Source organism: Gallinula chloropus (assembly GCF_964237585.1).
Source record: "Gallinula chloropus genome assembly, chromosome: 4".
Classification (NCBI taxonomy): Eukaryota; Metazoa; Chordata; class Aves; order Gruiformes; family Rallidae; genus Gallinula; species Gallinula chloropus.
In genome coordinates this window covers 15,198,683-15,215,687 of record NC_140088.1, presented here as the reverse complement: position 1 = coordinate 15,215,687, position 17,005 = coordinate 15,198,683, and positions in this window count along the sequence as shown.

The following is a 17,005-nucleotide window of genomic DNA, read 5'->3' as shown; positions in this document are numbered from 1 at the left end:
GCCGCGCTAGGGCCAGTCTGACGGGTATCGGCGCTCCGGCGCTGGCACAGCGGCTGCCGGGCGCTGGGGCTCCGGAGAGCTCCGGTTACGCAACGGTACGGCGCGGCGTCCGTGGGTGGGTGGGCGCAAGCCCGAACCCCAAGCACGCGGCCACCGTGCGTGGAATGTTCCGCTGCAGACGAGGCAAAACCAAATCCTTCTTCCATTTCCCCCCCTCCCCACCCTTCAATCGTATCTGAAAAGTACCCGAAGCGAGTAGCGGGACACCTGCCAGCCTCCCGCAGCGGGTCCCCACGCCCTGCGCTGGAGGCAGCGCTGGTCGCTGGGAGCAGCGCGCAGTCTCCCGGCGGGGCCTGTGGATGGTGAGGAGGAGGAGGAGGAGGGGCGGAATTCAGATTTCGCCGGCAGCACCGGCTTTGCTACTCCCTGGCTTGTAAATGCCTGCTAGTGGGGTACGTGTGTGTGTGTGTGTGGGGGGTTCTTTCTCTTTTTTTCGGTCTAGAAGTGTAGCAGGGGATTGTATTAACGTCACAAAACAGCCTAAGTTTGCAGCGGTTTAGAAGACTGAGTAAAGAAGCAGCTGAAATCAACAGGAGGGGTTTCATTGCCGTAGTATGAAAACCCTGGCAAACCTGTTTGTTAAGGTAATGGTAGATCCACAGTAGCTCCAGGGGAGGTTGTGAGCAGGACGGTGCCCCGCAGCCAAGTTTTCGACAGAAAACAAGTATGTGTGAGGAAGAAACCTTTTAATGCAGGGAGATGCTGCAGGAAATGTGCTGGGGGTCCAGCCCAGAGTTCCTGTGGAGTTTTCCTCATCAAAGGCGATGCACAGCTGATAGTCACGTGCTTGCCTTGCTCCTGTCAGCACCAAAGTACAACTCAAATCCGTCACCTCAGAAAATTTTTTACATTACTTCATCTGCCAGCTGCTAATGATCAATAGGTGTCCGTTAGCAGAGCACCACCCTTTCATTAGGCTGGCTCTTCAAGCCATGTTTGTTCCACACAGCCTTAGTCCACTCGCTGACAGAGTGGGCTTTCTTGTTCTGTCACGAGCACTGTAGAACGACATGGTTTAATTACTCATGTGGGTGAAACGTTTTGAGCGTTCAGGAAGCACTTATTTAGTTACCTGCAGAGATTCTGATGAAAAAAGGGAGACTTCAGTACAGTTATGGGAAGATACCAGTTTGTTCTGTGTGGACAAGGATGATTTTAAAACTCTCTGAGAACTATCAGAAACGTCACATTTACAATGGGTGCTCAATAGAATTTCTGTAATTTTGTTGTCACATAGGTTTGATATTTTTTCTCTTCCCCCAGTGGCTCATTAAATGTAATTTCTTAACTCTATCCTATTTTCTTTTGAATTGGTTAGCTAGCTGGATCAGCAGTGGGACACGGCTTTTCAGCTCCGTGCCATTGGTATATGTCCAGCTGAAGTCATGGAATAGCTGGCTTAATGAATCATTAATGGAATTCAGGACATTTTATTTCTGTGCCACTGGTGCAAATCCAAAAGGGTCAAGAGACTAGCTGGCTCAGTGGTTCAGTAATAGGAAACAGACTTCTACCTCCAGCTTATTGATGCAAGTCTATAAAGGGTCAGGAAACTCGCAAGTTTTGAGCCATGAAAATAGAAAGCTTTTCCAATGTAGCTGTTGATTTAAAGTCAGTCTATTATACATGATTCTGATATGTTTCAATAGTCTGTATTGATCTTCAGAAAAATAATAGTATAAATATTTTCTGTGTAGCCACTGACAGAGCACAATATTCATCACTCAGAAAGAAGGTACAAGAGGTGATTTCTCCAAACCATTCCTTCCCTCAGGCAAGCATCTAGGGAAAAGGTGGAACATGCACCCTGTTCTAGCTATGCCAAGCTAGCAAACCATCTGAATGTCCTAGTGGTCTAGACAATCCTTGGCACACCATCATTGCCAGAAGCCTCTCTGGGTTTATACCTCCAAGTCAGGAGTAGGAGCCCAGCTTCAGTGACTGTCTGATTTATTAATGGGAGGGAAAATGTGTTTTGCCAAGGGTAGACCTGCACTTGCACTGCTCCATGTGCTTGGGTTTGCGAGGTCAGACTTGTCTATTAAGCAAATAGCCTACATCTGTGAGATTACAGAGTGAGAGAAGCTGTTAACTCGTCCACTTGGTAACAAACTATATCACGACTTGGCTCATGCCTGATTGCAATATGGACATTTGCAGCAATGACAGGCATGTGGAAAACTCTGAAGGAAAGGTGGCCCTGACAGACGTCCATGCATACAGCCTCTTTCCCTCGCTGCCGCCTCCTACTCAGCTACCTACTGTGGTGTAACTTTTGAAATGGCACCATATGCTCAAGGATACAACTCCACATATATTCTCAGAAACAACAACATCTGTAAGAGTGAAGTTTACCGAGCTTATATGGTATGACTTTGATGGCTCTGTGATAGTGACAACCATGTGAGCTGTCTCAAATCCAGTTCCCTTGCAGCCCTTTTTTTCAGTCTCCTACTCTGGTCAGACCGTGAAAGCAAAAGCTTTTCCTTCCCCATCATCCTGCCTAGGAAGAAGGCCACAGTATAAACCATGTCTTCTAATTATTTCATGCATGAAGCAGGCCTGTCCAACTTGATTTTCGTCTGAGATTCCAGATGTTGCTGTTTTGCTGCTCAGTTGAAGAAATGCTACTATTTCTACAAGCCATTGGAAATGAATGTTCTGTAGGTTTCTGTCCAGGGCACATGGGACACATCCATATATCTGTCCAGACTATCCCAGACAGAATTCAGGAAGTGCCAGGCGGGGAAGCTCCAAATTGAAGTATACCCTCAGCTCAGCACCAAGGGTTTGAATCCATCACTGAAGAACAGTGAAGATCCTGAAGATCCTATGCAAAGTATTGTCTTTTTGGTTCATCATCATTAACGTTTTGTCTATCATCCATTGAGCTGGTCCTACTACAAGTCTTATTTCTCTGTACCACCTTAAAGAAGATACACCAGCCATCTAATCAGCCAAAGTAGGCTTTTCTTGAATAACAGTATCCTAAAAAAGGGCTTACATTCTTTCAGAATGCTTTGGAAATGATGCCAGCTAAAGGTAATCTTTGGGACTTTTGCAGTAATGACAAGCCAGTACCAGTTTTTCTGGGTCACTGTCACCCTTGCTGTCAATCCTCTAGTGCACAACCTGTCTGAGAGCAGAACCAAGGTCTTTGAGATAGGTATGCAATACGTGTGACATCTGGCTACAAATGCAGTTCAGTTGATTCACTACTAGTATGGGTGCCTGACGAAAATAAATGAATCTTAGCGTGACTCCACATGAGTGGTGTTGACACATTCAATTGTCTGTGCTTCGTTTGCTGCAAAACAGTAGCTATTTTAGAAAAGCAGTTGATGAGTTTAGCATACACAAAGAGTAGACAGATTTAAAAGACATCTTTCTGGAACATTCTATTTTTGAGATATCACTTTGACAAAACTGCCTCATTAAGGACTTGGATATGAAAAGCAGGAAAATGCTTTTGGATCTCATGTAAACTAAATTCAGAATTCTGATGAGCTGAATCAGTTCTCTCCATACATTATTTTCCTTTATCTGTATTTCCCCTTGTTCCCATGTAAGACATGAAATAAAACTTTAAGAAATCTTGGTCTTTGTTAATAAGCAAGACAACTCTGAAATGCATGTAATAAGGCAGAAAGAGAAAAGAGAAGGCAAGTATTTCAAACCCACAAATTATAAAATCTCAAAATTAATTAGCTGCAAATGATCACTGCATATTGTGGCCGAAACTGAACAAATGACAGCTGCTTCTACAGGAAACCCTATTGTTTGTTTTGACTTGATAGCATTAAAAATAGCAGAACAGATCCTCTAAAGAAAAGGAGGATACTGTATGGAAAAGGGCAACTGCAACCTCCTATCAGCTTGACTGAAAGCAAATTCTCCAACATTCATAGAATCATAGAATGGTTTGTGTCGGAAGGGACTTCAGAGACCATCTAGTTCCAAACCCCTGCCATGGGCAGGGACACCCTCCAGTAGCCCAGGTTGCCCAAAGCCCCATCCAACCTGGCCTTGAACACTGCCAGGGATCCAGAGACAGCTGCAGCTTCTCTGGGCAGCATGTGCCAGGGCCTTACCAGCCTCACAGTGAAGAATTTCTTCTTAATATCTAATCTAAATGTACCCTCTTTCAGTTTAAAACCATCCCCCCCCCCCCCCCCCCCCACACACACACACACACACACACCTTGTCCTATCACTCCATGTCCTTGTGAACAGTAGAAAGGGAGAATCTCCTCCCTCAACCTACCACTCATGCTGGTTTTCATGCAGTCCAGGATGTCATTGGCTTTCTGGGCTGCAAGCACACGCTGCCAGTTCACATTCAGCTTTTCATCAACCAGCACCCCCAAGTCCTTCTCCTGGGTGCTGCCCTTAACCCATTCTCAGCCTAGCCTGTAGTTGTGCTTGGGATTGCCTCCACCCACATACAGGACCTTACACTTGTCTTGCTGAAGCTGATGTGGTTCACAGAGGCCTGGCCTCAAGCCTGTCAAGGTCCCACTGGATGACAGTTGAAGGATTGGAGAATATTGTAGTTCAGCTCTGAGCTACATGCAGGTTGGTTTCAAGGGGTTTCTCAGCTTTCAGACATATACAACAAGAGAAAAAAAAATGAGCAAAAAGTGAGTAGCTGTGCTTTCCCCAGAAATACTTTTTTTGTTGTGGTTATCCACAGACTATGGCTACAAAACTAGTCCTGTGTGCTACCCTTGATGCCTGGTCAATGATAGTGTGAGAAGTTTGGTCTCTGTTAATTTTCTATGCGTTTCCTTGGTTTTCTGCTCCTCGAGAACAAAATCAGTACCTTATTTGCTATTTCTGCTTATGCATCTTTGCAGGGTAGACCAGTAAAAGAGGCTTGACACCTGTGCACATACAGATTACTAGATAACACAGATGGCATGGCATGTTATTGAGCCATTATATGTAGTCATATTAAGTGCAAGAAGTTTTTAATACACAGCCCCGGTGTATTATTAGAGCTTTCTATATGTTTTTCTTAGGCAAGGCTACAGTTTTTTGGATGCATTTTGTAGCAGCTTATTTAGCCTTGGTCTGGAACTCTGGACTACCTTAGCTTCATCTCAGACATTTAACTCCTGATAGAGGCAGTTGGTATCACAATTCTACCCCTGCCATGGTTAATCAAAGTTCAAGCAGCAAAAGACAGAAAAATAAGCTTTCTGTTAGCAGACTTTTGTGTCTTTTAATTTCCATGACACTCTTTAGTCCCATATAGGCTTTACTTCCATCTGCCCTTCTGTACTGCTTATTTAAAATGCTAATGAACAGCTACTGCCTTTGTATATCACAATCAATGTATTTATCCCGGCAAAGTCTGAAAGATTAGACACTATTTCTCTTTTTCTTTTTTTTTTAGAGAGAGAGGGGTAAGAGAGCTGCTGGCTGCATTACAACCAACTTGCTGGTGGATGCTGTGGTATTCCTGTTTCTTAATTAAGGACCTGTCACAGTCTCCTTGGCTCCTGCCGAAGCAGCAGATGGGCGCACCTTCGGGTCTCACCTCGATAGAAAGACAAAGCTGGACAGAGCATTCAGCTGGGACCTGGAAGTTCAAAAGGGTTACAGATCTCCAGTTAAATACTGGCTGGAAATCTGTATTTAAATCTAAATCTCTGAATGTGCTGGGCAGCAAGCTGTCAGCTGTTCTGTGTGGGTTAAGGCTTTCAAGTCCCTCTTGTTTACAGGGTATGTACTTTGAGAAAATAAATAATTATTCTTAAGCAAGAGGGTGAATACCCAAGCATGACTGACTATTCATGATACCAAAGAACTCACTTGGGAAGACCCAGGGAGACCTAGCTTCTAATCACAATTTTAATCAACATTTAATCTGAAACTGTAACAGAGACTGGAAGGGAAGCGTTTCTGTGTCCAGATCCTTGCTTCTAAGTAACAGAATCACACTCATGACCTGAATTAATTTTTTCTCTCTCCCCCACTTAACTGAAATCCTTCTTTTCCATTTTTACTGTACCTGTCAATACTGAAGTTTTAAGTCCAATCTATATAAAGTCTCACAGAATCAATCCATCTGATCTAATTTTGTTTTGTTTTGTTTTCTGATCAAGCAGAGAAGGTTTTAATAGATCATTCATCCAATGCAGAAGTTTCTGGGCAAAATAATAAATACTAAAAAATTATTTTCTACTGAATATTCAGTTCAACTCCAAATGAAATATTATTTCTCTCTTTTATTTTAGTTTAGATCTTATTTGATTGATTTTCATTAAGCCACACTGGCAATTTCCAAAGAGAAAAAAATTATGAAAAGACATTTCAAAATGTCTTTTGAACACCTCAGCATTTCAGGTCCTAATGTACCTAAGGGAGTGGCTTTAAAATTGCAGGTGCATCACTGCATCATCCTACTGCACTCTTCTCACTCTCCTCCCCCCACACCTTCTCTCCACACCTGATCCTTACTCCTCTCTAGTGCTGCACTCACAAGGCTCCTCCGTCAGCTAATGCATTTCACTCCTATGGCAGAAATCTGCGTAGGATTTTAATACGGTCTGGCAGGAAACTCTCACAGATGGGTTTGAGGAGTGCCAGAGACAGCACCGCAGTTACCTCGAGTGGGAGGCAGAGGTCAGTGGAAACTTGGAAAGGTGGGAAAGGACCTTCCCCTTCGGTCTGTTTTCTTGCCTTGCCACACCTTCTGGAATGGCATTCCAGAAGAGACCAATTCTGGAAAAAAGGGTGGCATTTCTGACAACACCAACAGTTTGCATTGTTTAATTCCTGCTCCTTTGAGCCAATTTTACTAGAAAAAAAAAAAAAAAGATATTTTACCACTTTGTACAAACCTTGGCTCATATTTAGTTATAACACTTCTAAATTTTTGTCTAATTTCCTGTGGCTGTAATGACTCATCAAATTTGAAACCCGGGAACCATTTGAAGTTATGTTTTCCAGCAAGTAATAACTCATTCCCAACAAGTTTCATTTAGAAACAGGAGTGACAAGAAGCTACTTAGTTAACTATGTGTATGTTTAGCTTTATAATAACATTGTATAATTCTGCTGTATCGCTTTTTGCCTGCATGTTTTGAAACAGTTAGAAATTAATTAACTAATTAATTAGCCTTCTGTCAAAGATTAGAAACTTGAGTCAAAACCATGTGTGTCCAGAAATCTTCAATCCGGGTCCAGTAGCTCTTTAGGCAAGCTCAGTCTTCCATGCCACTTACAGAAGCTCAGAATAACACACATGATAGGCCCTGACTCTAATCATAGGTTCACAGATCAAAGGATCTGGAATATACACAGTGTTTGTAATGCCTCCCTGCATGGTATGTCTCCTCGCCTGTATTTTACCGTTTTCTTGGGATCCACCATTCTCTTCAGTCTATCGAAATCTGTGAGGCTGAATATTGCTCCATAGTCAGGCGTGGGCTCACCATGACACTGCGTAAGGGGCTGCTGATCTGGACAGTAGCATACTGATTTAACCTTTATCCAGTAGCTGCTGCTCATTTTACAGAATTACTTGAGTGAAAAAAACAAGGTAATTGGTAACTGTATTCCAGTAACTGTGTAGAATAGATGGCATTAAGATATTCTTGAAATAGCTTTAGATCAGTGCTTAAAATCTATAAGTTAGCAGCACAAATATGCTTTTACCAAAGCCTAGTAAAAATAACTTTGTACAAGTTACAGCCTTTTTCTAAGACATCAGCTACACTGTTTACTCTGCCTCAGTAAAATATGCTAACCAGTTACATACTACCAATGCCAAACCGATACCATATAACACCTTTTCTCTTGTATTCTACTGTTAACTGTTGTTGACTTTATTTCTTCTTATTCAAACACAATATATTTTTAAAAGCATAACTTACAAGTAGGCGATAGATTGGTGCTAAGAGCACCTTTCTGAATATGTTACTAAATTGTCTCTCTGAAACCAAAGAAACTTCAGTGGAGGAGGCTTCGGGGTGACCTAATTGTGGTGTACTGATACTTAAAGGGGTCCTACAGGAAGGTGGGAGACCGTCTATTCACCAGCGAGCGTAGTGATAGGGCAAGAGGCAATGGCTTCAAGCTGAAAGAGGGTAGGTTTAGGTTAGACATTAGGAAGAAATTATTTACTGTGAGGATGGTGAGGCACTGGAACAGGTGGCCCAGAGAGGCTGTGGAAGCCCCATCCCTGGAAGTATTTATGAACAGGTTACATGGGGCTTTGGGCAACCTGATCTAGTGGAGGGTGTCCCTGCCCATGACAGGGAGTTGGAACTAGATTATCTTTGAGGTCCCTTCCAACCCAAACCTTATTATGATTCTATCAATTTCCGTTTTGTCTAAAAATAATTTATTGGGATATTTACATACTGTCAAAACAAACTATTTTCTTATTTCTCAACAGTAGAAAGCTCGGCCTGTCTTACAACTTTGGTCCTGCAATTTCAGAATGCTCACTCTGTAGCAGTGTAGTCTGCTTCTGCCAGGTCACCTCCTCTCTGATTACAGTATTAGCAACCTGACACCCATCAATCTGGTGGATTAGGCTCCTAGAGAAAGTGGCATCCTTTATTTCCATCTTGGACACGGACCTTCTTATTCCCTTTGCAGGGGCTCTACTTAATGGGTTCATTATTTCTAAACTATTGTAGGTTTTGAATCATCATTGCAAAAAAAAAAAAATCTATTCCTATTCACACAGCATTGCCTTTTTTATGTTCAGGGCCTATGACACAAGACCTTGGAGGTCCTAACTTTGGGCACCATAAAGAAGTGTGTCACATGACTACTTAGCCCTTTTTTTTTTAATCTATCTGACCTTTCAGAATTCGTCACAGCTGGCAAATAAATTTGTTGTGGGAGCGTGGTGTCCTCTTACTTTTGTGGCTGTTCTTAGATCATACTTATCATACTCAGATTTCAAGTGTCTTTAATTTCAAGGGTGGCATTACCTTGAGCAGTAATCCAGATATTTTCTCCCAAGTATTAAAAAAAAATAATAATCCAGTCTCATTTATGACAGCATTTTAATGAAATATGAAGTACTATGTTAAGGGCTTAAATCTCATTTTCAATTAGAACAGTGTCTCTGTCTATATGTGGACATGTCTAAAAGCATGGGTGTGCTTGTGCACATCTATTTTATTTGATTTTTTAAATTTCTGTTATTGCTTATTGTACAAACAGTGAATCTGAAGAGTCAGGAGCTGTGGTCAGAATTTCTACTGTTACCAATTTTGATGCAAGCTGATCACCCTGAAACATAAATGACTTTATGAGATGTTGAGCAGCCACCTATCGAATGTGTAAATGTATTTTTGGCTTTAAAGCTCTCAGTATCAGCAGACACCTGATGCCCTTGCTTTGTTTCTGCCTTTTTCACAACATTGATTGTTTTAGTTGAACAGATATTCCCTAGCTACATTTAGCACAGAGTTTTCCACCGTTCTATAGCTGAGTTGAATTAATTTCTCTCTGTGGATTAGTTAGATAGTGATTTTTCAGGGAACTGACTGAAAAACTTTCTGCAGTTACCTCAGAATTGCTTCCATTCCACCTATCCTTTCCACCAGTAAGACAAGCCAGTTGATCTACAGCTACAAATTCAGTATTTTAATAAAGCCAGGTAGTACATATTTGTTTTACTAAGGGGCCCATCTCAAATACACTTTTCTTAAATGTGTGATTCTTCCTCATATTTAGCTTTGGAAGAGACTGTTTACTGTTCATTTTCTGTACCTGCATTTCAGGAGAAAAACTTCCTGTCCCCAGAACTCTTTCTCTGTATCCAGTGGTCAGGCTGCAGTATAACCAAAAAAGTACGGAAGAAATACCTGTTTAGTAGCTGAGAGGTCTTGGATGATTTTCAACTTAGCCTTGTAGAAGCAGATTGATTAATTTGTTCCTTGTTACTGTTACAGTGATAGAAATAAGAGGGGTAGTCTTTCGGGTTGAATAGAACCTGGTATTTCTCCACTGTGTTCTGAGTTTCCCTGCAGAGATACTGACATAAGACACCCTCTAAACTGTGCTCCCTGTGTTGACACAAAGCACAATTAATACTAGAATTCAAGTAGAGTTTTATAAGCTGTTGTTTTATCAGACACGCTAAGTGCAAATGCTGTATGGGATCTTGAGTTTCAGCTGTTGGAGATAATTGATACCTTTTTGTGTTTGAATTTAACTTGTGCTAAATTGACATAACGTTGCTGATGGCAGAACAGATTTTTGTAGCAACAGTTGAAATTTGCAACAGTTTGGAAGTGCTTTTGTGCCCTTTGCTGCCTACGGCTTTTAGGGAAGTCTTGGTAGATATTTTCAGGGATCCTGCTGCACAGTGCGTAGTGGAGCGTGCTGCCTTAGGGTGTGTGGCAGTTCTGCAGCCGAGCTGCCTGGTTACACCAGAACTCACTCGTAGTCGAGAGTATTTAAAATAACATTTTCTTTTTCACGTTTAATAAATATCACTAGCACCCAATTGAGCATAGGACTGAAGTACATCCTGGTTTTCTCACCTTTCCCAGATGTGTTTCCCCACCCACTCCCTTGCATCGGCTCTAGCAACTGCATGTCCACGGGGAGCATCAAAGTCAGCAGCCTGCACCGATCACACTGTTCTTTGGGCGGCTCGATACTCTGTTGTATCCGTGTTCTATCATCTAATACCCGACTGCTGTCACTAGGGAATGAGTGCATAGAAAGAAAGAAAAAGGTGCTCAGAGGGGAGGAAGAGTTTGGAAGGACTTGTCCCCTTCATTGGCAGCATAGTGTGAAACTTTACCTCTAATTAAACCTGATGACAGCCGTGCTATTTTTAAACTTAGGACTGCAAGAGAATTAGTGCCATAACGTGGAGCTGCACTCTCGTGGTGTCCTTCCAAACACACAGTTCCTCTGAACCTTTCTGTTTTAATCCCTTTCTTTCCAAAGTGCCCAGTTTGCCTTTGTTGTGGGACTTCTAATGTAACTCTGTTATGACATCCAAGCTGTAACTCCCCTTTGACTCCACAGACCCTACAAACAGAGGATCTTTGCAAGCATTTGACCTCCTTACTCTCCCTTAATTCAGATTCTAAAATGAGATTCTTTACACCTTTGAGCAGAATCGTCACCATCTGCCTTCCTAAATCAGTAAGACTCACTTAAGTGAACTAGAAATCTGTTCTCCATTCTTCTGACTTTTGGAACCACAGAATGGTTGAAGTTAGAAGGGATTTTCCCTGTCCATTGCAGGTGGAGGTAGAATTAGATGATCTTCCAGGTCCCTTCCAACCCAAACCATTCTATGACCTCTGGAGATATCTGGTCCAACTTCCCTGCCCATAGCAAGGTCAGCTAGGGCATTTTGCTCAGGAATGTAGCCAGTCAGGTTCTGAATATCTCCAAGGATGGAGACCACAACCTCCCTGGGACACATCTTCCAGTGCTCAGCCTCACAGCCAAATATCTTTTTCAGATGTTTAGTCATTCTGGAGAGATACTCTAGTCTCCTAATGATCTTCATGGCCTTGAGCTGGACTCTCTCCAGTATGTCCACGTCTCTCTTGTACAAGGGAGCCCAGCACTCCAGGTGTGTCTTCCCAGTGCTGGGTAGAGGGGAAGGATCAGCCCTCAGCCTGCTGGCAATGCTATGCCTACTGCAGCTGGGGATACTATTGCCCTTCTTTGCTGCAAGGGGATGTGGCTGACTGAGTTCATGTAGTTGTGCTTCAGGTCTCCCAGGAGCTTTTCTGCCAAGCTGCTTTCTAGCCACTCAGCTATCAGCCTCTCCTGTTGCCTGGGGTTAGCTGAAAGCCCCAGAAAAGTTCACATTTTAAAGATAAGGTAAAATATTTAGCAATTAAGCTATTCTTTTCCCTTCATTGTTCTTTGTGTTGTCGAAATAGTTACAAGCATGATGGTGACACTCCGGAGGCAAATGCATACTTCTATAAATAAAAGTTACACCAAAAAGCAGACTAACAGCAGCAGTTAGATGTTCTGTGCCTCAGAACTTGGCCATTTCTCACAAAAAAATATTCACTAAATGCATTTTGGAATATATTATACATAAGTTCTAGAGGCTTTTTAGGCAAGAATGTTTGCTGCTTAATAAACTATTCAATAGCACTTTGTATTTCTTGAGCTGGCAAATAGATATAAATATACTTGGTCTCAGAGGGAAAGCCTGTCTGATATGTACACACTGTAAAGGATCGGGAACACTTTCATGAATAATCCAACTGATCTCAACACTGCAATTCATATAAATAAATGCTATTCAGTTTTAGGGAAGATTGTAGAGCAGCAGAGATGGCAACCATGGTAGTTTCATCACAAATCTTGTGATATTCGATGCTTTATTAGGCTCCCAGCTCCAGGAAACAGAATCTCAGTTTTACATCCGGCATTCTTAGTTGGGGAGAAAAGAAGAAGTTGAAGTGGCATTTGGAAAACTTAAACAAATGACAAAGCCAGCTTAACTTTTCCTTCAAGGTGATAAACCAAACAGTTTCTCAGAACTTGACTTGTCAGCTTATGTAGGACCATCCACAACATCACTCTGAGGCCAAATCCTCTCATCGTGGACAGCACCACCAGAGTGGTCATGATATATAATGCATAATATCTTCTATGTCTTGGGCCTTGGAACACCAATCTCAGCACTACTTGGATCCCACCTCTGAGAGCATCCTTGTGTTGTATTCCAAGAGCCAGTCTGTTGAGCAGCAAACCAGAGGAATGGGTGCCATGCTCAACACCATCCTAATATTCCATTGCTGGGATGATATCTCCTTCTTCCTTTGGATATACTTATGGCAAGAGCAGAATGTGGCATTCCTGTCTCTCCATAGAGGTGAGTGTACTCTGGAGAGCACATTTTTTGTAGGGTGACCTGCAACATACATATCTATGAATAGAGGTGGTTGTCACAGTTTACCAGAGAAAATCTTGGAACATGCAGGCAAAACCGTGTTATAAACCCAAAAGAAACAAGTAACAGGGCCAGTATCTCCAGTAAGGGAAGTGAGATGGCAGGAAGCAATCTTGAGAAGGGTGCTGGGTTCCTCGCCTTGGGCTTATTCTAGAGTTAAGGTACGGTTAGGCTTATGGCTCTGACAGTGAGAAATGGGACACATATGGCAAATAAGGGACTTCAGTAGAATCTGCCAAAGACAGCAAGGACTGCTTTGGGAGTTCTCCCCTGAGCAGACCTTAGCCAGGGTGCTCCTACTGTCCTGTGGTATAAATCTCATCAGAAAGATGGTACAATCTTAGATTTGGGATGCAAGAAAACGTAATCTGAGCCATGGACTAAGAGCTGGGCTCACTGAGGATCACACAGTTATTTGAGGGGAATTCTCTCTGCAGCACTAGATGGCCTAGGGGTCTTGGGCTTTTATGAAGTCTCAGTTGTGAAGCTTTAGTTACAGAGGCTTCACCTACCCCTAAGTGGCAGGTACAGCTGATAAAGTAATTTAAGGGAAATGAGACATTTTTTCCAGAAATTTTGGGATGTTACCATTCTCCAATCATCTCAAATGTATGCAAGTCATATTCATTTCATTTTACAGTTGAGGAAAATAGGAAGGGCAAGAACAAGTGACACTCAAGGACATAGAAATAAAGAATTTGGAACTTACTGAATGCTCTCAAAACTCTTGTTTCATTTTCTTGCTTATAGACTGTATAGACAATAGAAGTATTTCATATTTATTAGTGAAAGGGGTTTTTTTAATATGCCCTATAGTCTTAAAAGAGGAAAGGGCTTCCCAAATCAGTGCTTGAATGTAATGGATTTGGGTAACATAGGCAAATGAAAAGACTGATTACATGCCCCACAAAGATGTGGGATGTCCTTTCTCTCCAATGTTATAACACAGGTTAGTTGTTTCTAACTATTTTTGCTCATCTTGAGGGCAGAGGGAAATAGTGGAACAGTTGCTTTTTCCCTCATCCATTCAAGCACAGCATGACACTGTGTAAGGAAGCAAGACTAGTTCCAAGCACTCTATGGTTTTTATGAGAGGTTTCCTTCTATAGGTATTCTAGTTCTTCTTCAACATACATGTTCCCTTTCAGATTTTCCTTGAGAATAATGCTTACCGGTTGAGATTTCAAAGTTTTGGGTCTCCAAACTAATTAGATTAATTCAATTTTTTACTTTTTTTCTCCAGAACGTTATGGATCATGGAGAATTGAAGTGAGAAAGCAGGCTATGTCTTGTGTAACCCAAAGGAGGAGATGGGGAGCCATGGGAAGGTAAGAGGAGTTAAGAGATGATTGTGCTGTAAGAACGGAACCTGTGATCTGGTTGCACGTAGAAAGAAAAGAACCAGAGGAGGAGAAGAGGGTCAGGAGCGAGTGAGAGGAAAGGAAGCAGTGAGGACAGTAAAGAGACTGTATAGTCTGACAGTGAAAAGACTGAACAAAAGAAAAAGACAGCTGTATCACAACTGAAAACTGATGTGAAGGGAGGGGTGGAGGGATGATGAGGAAATGAAAATGAAGAGTTCTGCTGTCACTTTCTGGTCAGCATGTAAAAGGGAAGCAGCCAAAGGAAGCGGCCTAAAATCTAGGAAAGATTTTAAATTGTAAAAGAGGCTACTATGGCTGAAGACACAGGAGTCTTATCAGAACAGTAATTTTAACTGCAGCCTTGCAAGTTGTAAATAATATATATTGCTTTTGTGAATGAAAGCATGTTGTTTCCTATTGATGGCACAGGGGATCTGGTTCTACAGTTACTGCAGCAATACATAAGAAGTGGTTTTATAAGTTAATCCTTCTATTTGTTATGTTCTGCCTCTTACCACTTACAATTTTACAGATGCAAACATCCATTTGACACAGTAAAGGAAAAAGACATACACAGGAATTCATTCCTCACTGAATGAATTCAAGAATTTTGATGGGTTTTCTTTGCTAAAAGCCCCTTTGTCCATTTTAGATGGAGTTGCATAGATGCTATTCAGTAGTGATTAAACCACATCTGTCAAAGAAAAGCCTCTTTAACTGATGTGGCATAGGTCATTTTGCCTGTAAAATACAGATAGAAACAGATCATAATATCCATTTAGTGCTTTTTTTATCTTTAGCAGAGGAATTTGTAACAAGTCTCTGGTGTGAAGAACTGTTTGCTATACAAAGAAGTCAAGCCAGAGGGTGTTTGACACTGGAAACTAATTTTGTTCTGAGGTGTAAAATCAAACTCCTGAGAAGAGGAGGCAGCCGCTACGTTACAAGGCATTTGTACAGCATCACCTGGGCCCTGGATCAGAATCAAGTCATCATAACCATACAGGGGAGTGACTTTTGATGGGAGAAATACTCTGGAACAGCTGGTGGCGTTCAACTTGGAGACTGTTTAGAAAGTCGGAGGAGCCTGGTTCGGGCACAGAGCATCAGCTTTGATCTTCAGCGATGTCGCTGTTTCACAGCTCTGTATCCAATAGCCAGGAACCTGATGGCTGAGCCCCTAAACGACCTGTTCTCTATACAAGCACACGCCAGGCAAAGCTGCCCGCAGCAGAGATGAGGTTCCTACTCCCTCTAGCGCAGCAAGCGCGCGTGCAGGCACCGCATGACATCACGTTTTTGAAAAAGGGCTCAGTGATCTAGAAGAAGTTAAGGAGCAACAATCCTTGTGAAAGAAATGGAATTCGTTTGTGTGGTGATTTACCAATAATTCAGGCAAGCTGTCACCACGACACCACTTTTACACTCTGACATGGTGTGACTACTGTGGTCCTCTAAGGATTCACACAGACCCAGAGAAACCAGGCAAGGTCCTGGCTGAAAGCCAGACCTGAGTAGGGTGAGGGGCTGGAAGTTAGAAGTTGTGTTTCTAAGGTTCCATAACTCGGGAATTACAAGTCAGAGTCCCGATTCTCACTATGGAAAGTAGACGGGAGACCAAAGATGCAGTGGCAGGAGTGGGAAGCTGCCTGCAGGCAGCCAGTGCGGATTTGGATTTTTAGGAAGGGGAAGAAGCACTCTATGCCCAGGTTTAGCTGGAGAAGCTCAGGGCATGCTGAAAAGCAGAACTACAGGCATCTAAGGAGTGTTCAAGATAAAAAGAAAGCACCCACAGAGCCAGTGCAGCTGCAGATTGTAATTTTCAGCTTAGGCAACTAAGTCTGTCTGTCATAGATGATGTGATTTCTGTTTGGATTTGGCTTTTAATTCTTTATTACATCTTTATCTCCTAAAAAGAACTTTTACTTTCCAGATAAACAAATGCTTGCTCTTTTTACTTCATGTGAGAGAGAGCTACTGTACTTCACAATGAGGTGAACTGCATCTTGATTCTCCAACACTAATTGCAATTAGTGGTTGAATCCAATGCAATCAGTCCACTGAACTAGAATCAATTATATGTAACTCCTGAAAATTACTTGAAAGCTTTAGAACAGGAATTTTAAAAGAGCCTATTGACTGTTTCGTGCAAAGCTGTATGGTTTTGGCTAAGTTTGTCTGAAACAGCAAGCCCACTTTGCTTGCAAATAGCAGCACAAAATTTAGGCTTCAGAGTTTGGGATGTATCACATGCCTGTGGGTCACTACTCATACCAAAAACTGCAGATCAAGGCATCTTCTACAAAAGTCTTAGAACGTACTGGCTGAGGTCACATGTTAATAATCCCTTCCTAAAATGGAGAATATACCCAGTATTGAAAGTAACTCGGGAGAAGGTCAGGATAGTAGTTTGGAAGTTTCTGAAAGATGGTGCAAGTGCGTGGTAATGGCTCTAAGTCCCCAATCCAGTCAGTCCTTTGAAGACGCTGATTGCTCTCTGCTAGTGCTGCTACCAAGACCTTCCCGTTCCACAGCACCTACTATCCTAAAGAAGTCCCAAAATATATGAGCTTGGGCTGCAGATCAGCCAAGAGATCACTAAGAAAACCATTTCCTTTCTTTATGTTCTGATCATAGAGTACCTACGGAAAAACATTCACATGGA